A 6000-nucleotide genomic window follows, 5' to 3' on the forward strand; every position below is an offset into this window, starting at 1 on the left:
GAGATCCATTGACAATCTGAACTTTGTCAGCATAACTCTCTGTATACTCAGGAATCTCCAGCAATTGAATTAGCTTTATTGTCACATGTTCTCAAATGAGTACAGTGAAAAGTTTACGAGCCACCACTTATGGTACCATCTTCGGTACATATGTACCTATGCAGATTCTTGAGTACAAATTCTTCAGAAAGAAATTAGAAAAATAAAGAAATAAAAAGTCCAGCATTAAAATTCAAAATCATAGCAAAAAAAATGAAAAGTTCAAAAATAAGTCTTTCCATGATAATATTATCAAGCAAAATGTTTGAAAAAAGTATACGACAAAATTCAATTGGTCCATTTCTGGGCTTGAGGACATGAACCCTTGCCTGTGTTGGAAGTCTGAACTGGAGCCACCGTGCTGCCAAAGAAAACACTGCATGGAGTCACAGACCAACCCTGATGAAAGCAACCACACAATGCTGCTAAAAGTTTGTCGATTATCTCCAATGTTGCACACTATTTCGTGTTTTGCAAATGTAGGCTGGTTGGTTGTTTTCAATCCCTTGCTTTTCGTGAACAGCTCAAGGAATATGTTGTTTTGGCACAACGTGCCTCTGTGTGGGATGCAGGGTATACATACCTGATATCACACCAATACTGAAATTTATATACCACAATTCTCGTTTGTGCGATGGACTGAATATCTTTTGGCATTATGGCAGCATCCTGTAAGTGGCGGGCACCACTTGTTCCTAGTATATATCAGAATGAACAACCAAGCTTCACTTTTTTGCTGAAACCTTTGAGATACCTTGCCCTGCCTCAGTAATCTGAGGTAGACCAAGAGTCTTGAGATCTTTTATGCATTTATGAGCTATACAGTAAGAAGTGCTCTGACCAGGATAACCATATTACTGAAGGTGGCATGAACACATGGCCTTTCTGATCATTAGTTGGTACATTCTTCATGGCAACACATCTACAAATCAGAATCCAATTCTCAACCAATTGGCACATTCAGACATTATAACTCAAAGTATTCTTGTGAATTGTTCTGATGGGTGTTGATGAAAAAATACATCATCCTTGCTAAGGGTGCACACGGTACTCAGGACAAATCTTGTGAATATGGCTGTATGTGATGCATCCAGGTCAATGATTGATTCCATCCAAGCTAATAGCAATCTACCTTCTTCCAATTTCCAAGTCCTTGTCAACACCCCATGGGATCTCGGTACTTCCCCACTCAGACCCATTAAAGCTGCCCTCCTGTCTCCATTTCTCTTTCCACACACTTTGGGTCAATCTATCAATGCAACTTTGTGGCCATCAGCCATCAAGTCCTGGAGTGGTACTTGAATCTAGAAGTCTGACTCTGAGGCAGAGACATTACCCACTGCTCTCTGAGACTGTTATATATTTTGCAGAAGTTTTAACTCCAAAATTACAGGAAGCACAATAAAATTCAACTTGACACCGTACTGGAGCTCAAAATGTTTCTGCTTTTGTCTCACTAACTCCTTCGTTAAGTGTTGTAATTGCTTAGTAAGATTACCTTGTGTGGTTAGTACTGCTGCCTCACAGCGCCAGGGACCCGGGTTCGATTGCAGCCTCTGGCATCTGTCTGTGTGGAGTTTGCACGTGATCCCTATGTCTACGTGGGTTTCCTCTGGGTGCTCCAGTATCTTCCCACAATCCAAAGATTAGGTGGATTGGTCATGCTAAATTGCCCATAGTTTTCAGGGATGTGTAGGTTAGGTGCATAGTCAAGGGTGAATGCAGAGTAATAGGGTAGGGAAATGGGTTTTGGTGGGATACTATTCAGTGGTTCGGTATGGACTTGTTGGGCCAAAGGGCCTGTTTCCACACTGTAGGGATTTGATGATTTGTGTTAATGTTTTGGGTATTTGGACTCTGTCATCAGTATCCCCAATAATTATCACTGCTCCATTAATGTACTAGGTAAGCATAATTTCCCTAATACCACAGTACTTAAATCAGCATCACATATAGGTATAAATTGGCAACATTTTTTTTTAATTGCGTATTTCAAAACATCATCAGCCATCATCCTAAACGCACTTTTCATTGACTGGTGGGATAACCGCTAAACCATTGCTCTAACAGCCATTGACCTCAAGTAAATCACAGTATGTAAGGTATTTTGACATATAGCATGTAAATGCAAATATTTAAAATCATAGAAATGTACAGCATGGAAACAGGTCCTTTGATCCAACTCATCCATGCCGACCAGATATCAAGTCCCATTTGCCAGCTTTTGGCCTGTTGTGGTTCTGTTTGCCGAGCTGGGAATTTGTGTTGCAGATGTTTTGTCCCCTGTCTAGGTGACATCCTCAGTGTTTGGGAGCCTCCTGTGAAGCGCTTCTGTGATCTTTCCTCCGGCATTTGTAGTGGTTTGAATCTGCCACTTCTGGTTGTCAGTTCCAGCTGTCCGCTGCAGTGGCCGGTATGTTGGGTCCAGGTCGATGTGCTTATTGATTGAATCTGTGGATGAGTGCCATGCCTCTAGGACAGAGAACAGCCAGGGAATTCCTAGAGGCATGGCACTCATCCACAGATTCAATCAATAAGCACATCGACCTGGACCCAATATACCGGCCACTGCAGCGGACAGCTGGAACTGACAACCAGAAGTGGCAGATACAAATCACTACAAATACCGGAGGAAACAACACCGAAGCGCTTCCCAGGAGGCTCCAAAGCACTGAGGATGTCACCTAGACAGGGGACGAATGTCTGCAACACAAATTCCCAGCTCGGCGAACAGAACCACAACAATGAGCACCCGAGCTACAAATCTCACAAACTTTGAGCTTTTGGCCTATATCCCTCTAAACACTTCCTATACACATACCCATCCAGATGCCTTTTAAAGTTGTAATTGTACCAGCCTCCACCACTTCCTCTAGTAGCCCATTCCATACATGCACCATCCTCTGCGTGAAAACGTTACCCCTTAGATCCCTTTTAAATCTTTCCCCTCTCACCCTAAACCTATGCCATCTAGTTCTGGCCTTCCCCACCCCAGGGAAAGGATCTTGTCTGTTTATGAATTGAAACAATTGTACAATTGACATTGTTCATTAACGTAGCACCCATTTCATTTCCCCATATACTGATTCATGTAAGCATAGGAGAGAATAAACCTGTGACTGAAGGAGTAGCTTCTCACCATTTCCATCCATTCTATTTATGGGGGTGACTTTATTCAATTAAGGTCTCGAGGTGAAGTTTAGGTATAATTTGCCAAATATCCCTACCAACACTCAGTGCATTTTGAACATTTTTCACTCTCAAAATTCCTCACTACAATTGTAATCGTAATACTTGAGGGGGAATGTTCTGATGGCAAGCATTTCAAATTGAAAACTGGTGTCAAGTGAATTAAAATGCAGCTTTCTTTGACATTGAAAGTTCCATTCTAGTGTCTTGATACAGTAGTAATGTTCTTAATATTTATGATATACATTGTGTGTCTGCACTGCATGTTATACACTGGTTTGCATGTATAGATATATTTAACTGACTTGTTCATACGTCTATTGATACATGTCTGGGGTAGGTGGGACTTGAACATGGATTTTCTGGCACAGAGTTAGGGACACTACTAATGCACCACAAGACCCTCAAAACAATGGCAAATATGTGTCTTGAACCAATGCCCCTGAGATTAAGGAGCTCGAACCATACCAACTGAGCCAGACTGCATACAATTGAAAAGCTGTGGATGACACTTCTGTAATGGACAGATGGTATTCAAGTGGTCATGAGCCAGGAGATCTTCTCAAGAGGTGTGATATAGCATCCATGTGCAGGTTGACCAAAAAAAATCTCCAATCAATCTGCTCAGGGATATTATTAAACAACTCTGGAGAAGATGGAACTTGAATGCAGATGTTCTGGCCTAGAGGTAAGGGCACTACCACAACCAAGCTCTTTTATTAAACCACTGTTCAAACAGATTACGACAAAACACAAGCGCAGTTGGGACTTGTATCAAGGTCGCTTGGCTTAAAGTAGAGACACTATTGCTGCACCAGATATTTTTCGATTGGAAGTTGCTGGAGAAATTCAATAGGTCTGCAACCTAGTGAGAAAGCAGTTAACTGCTTCACTGAAGAACTGAATAAGGGTTACTGGATCCAGAAATGTTAACTCTGTTTTCTCACCACAGAGGCTGCCAGATGTGCTGAGTATTTCCAGCAATTTCTAATTTTGTTTCAGATTTCCAACATTCACAGTTCTTTGCTTTATTTTTGTGAGCAGAGATGATATGACTTTCCTCTGGGGCAGGTGGGATTTGAAACTAGACCTCCTGGCATACTGGTAGGGACACTTCCACTGCGTCAAATATTTTTCTGATCAATCTGTTCAGTGGTGTTATAGTGTAATCCTGGAGCAGGTGAGAGTTGGGGCACCTGGCCCAGATGTAGGAGCAGTACCACTATGCCAGATACTTTTCTGATCAACCTGTTTGGAGATGTGTTACGGCACACCTCTGGAGCAGGAGAGATTTGAGCCTGAAGCTGATGGCTCAGAGTTAGGGACATACCACAGCAATATATTTTTCTGATCAGAAAACAATGTCGGAGATCACAGCAGACCAGGCAGCATCCCATGAAGAGAGAGCAAGCTAATGTTTCGACTCTAGATGACTTTTCATCAGAGCCGAAGCTTCACTTCACCAGGAAAAAGTGAGGACTGCAGATGTTGCAGAGTCAGAGTCGAAAAGTGAGGTGCTGGCAAAAGCACAGCAGGTCGGGCAGCATCTGAGGAGTAGAAGAATCGATGTTTTGGGCACCGCATTCCTGATAAAGGGCTTATGCCTGAAACATCAACTCTCTGCTCCTCAGATGCTGCCTGACCCGCTGTGACCTCCAGCACTTTTTTTTTTGTTTCCAGCACAGATTCCAACATCTGCAGTAATTTGCCCCTATTTTCCTGATCAACCTGGCACGCCTCTGGACCTGGTGAGATTTGAGTCTGGCCTGCTAGCTCAGAGGTAAGGGCACTACCACAGTGCCACAACCCAGCTCTTTTATTTTGTTAAAACCATTCATAGTGGGCGGCATGGTGGCACAGCGCCAGAGAGCTGGGTTCAATTCCCGCCTCAGGCGATTGACTGTGTGGAGTTTGCACGTTCTCTCCCTGTCTGCGTGGGTTTCCTCCGTGTGCTCTGGTTTCCTCCCACAGTCCAAAGATGTGCAGGTCAGGTGAATTGGCCATGCTAAATTGCCCGTAGTGTTAGGTAAGGGGTAAATGTAGGGGTATGGGTGGGTTGCGCTTCGGCGGGTCGGTGTGGACTTGTTGGGCTGAAGGGCCTGTTTTCACAATGTAATGTAATCTAATCTAAAATAAAACCAAAAACATAAATTGCTGGAGGAGATCAGTCATTATCAGTGGAGAGAGCAAAGGAAAACAGAATTAAGGTTTTGAGTCTTCTTTGGCACTCCCCACTGCTCTGGGCACATGGTCTCCCAGACCATGTCCCAGCTAACGAGGGTGCAGGGGGTGTAAGATGGTCAGCCTCTCCCTTCCCCCCCCCCAACGCAACCGGCTGGCTCGGCACCGCGGTGCACCTCGGGATACTGGAGGACCGGGTCGGGCGGACATGTTGTGTGAAGGGAACCGGAGCGAGTGAGCGATAGTAAATAGCAACGGGCGAGCGGGAGGGAGACGGACACCGAGCCTGAGGGACAGACAGACACACACAGAGAGAGAGAGCCACCTTCCCCAACTCCCCCACCCAGCCTTCACTTTTCCCTCCTCCCCGTTTTAAATCTTTTATAAAAAAAAAATATTCGTTCTTGGTCTTTCACCATCTCCGACCGAACAGGAGAGAGAGAGAGAGAGAGAGAGAAGTTGGTCGCCGAGGCCTAGCGGAAATAGGTCAATCCCCGGGCTTTCCTGGCGAGCCGGGCCGGGCTGCGGGTGAAGGAAGGCGGGCGGGGCAGGGGTGTTGGGTGGGTGGGGTGGGGGGGGAGAGGGCACGGG

Source organism: Chiloscyllium punctatum, chromosome 18 (assembly GCF_047496795.1).
Source record: "Chiloscyllium punctatum isolate Juve2018m chromosome 18, sChiPun1.3, whole genome shotgun sequence".
NCBI lineage: Eukaryota > Metazoa > Chordata > Chondrichthyes > Orectolobiformes > Hemiscylliidae > Chiloscyllium > Chiloscyllium punctatum.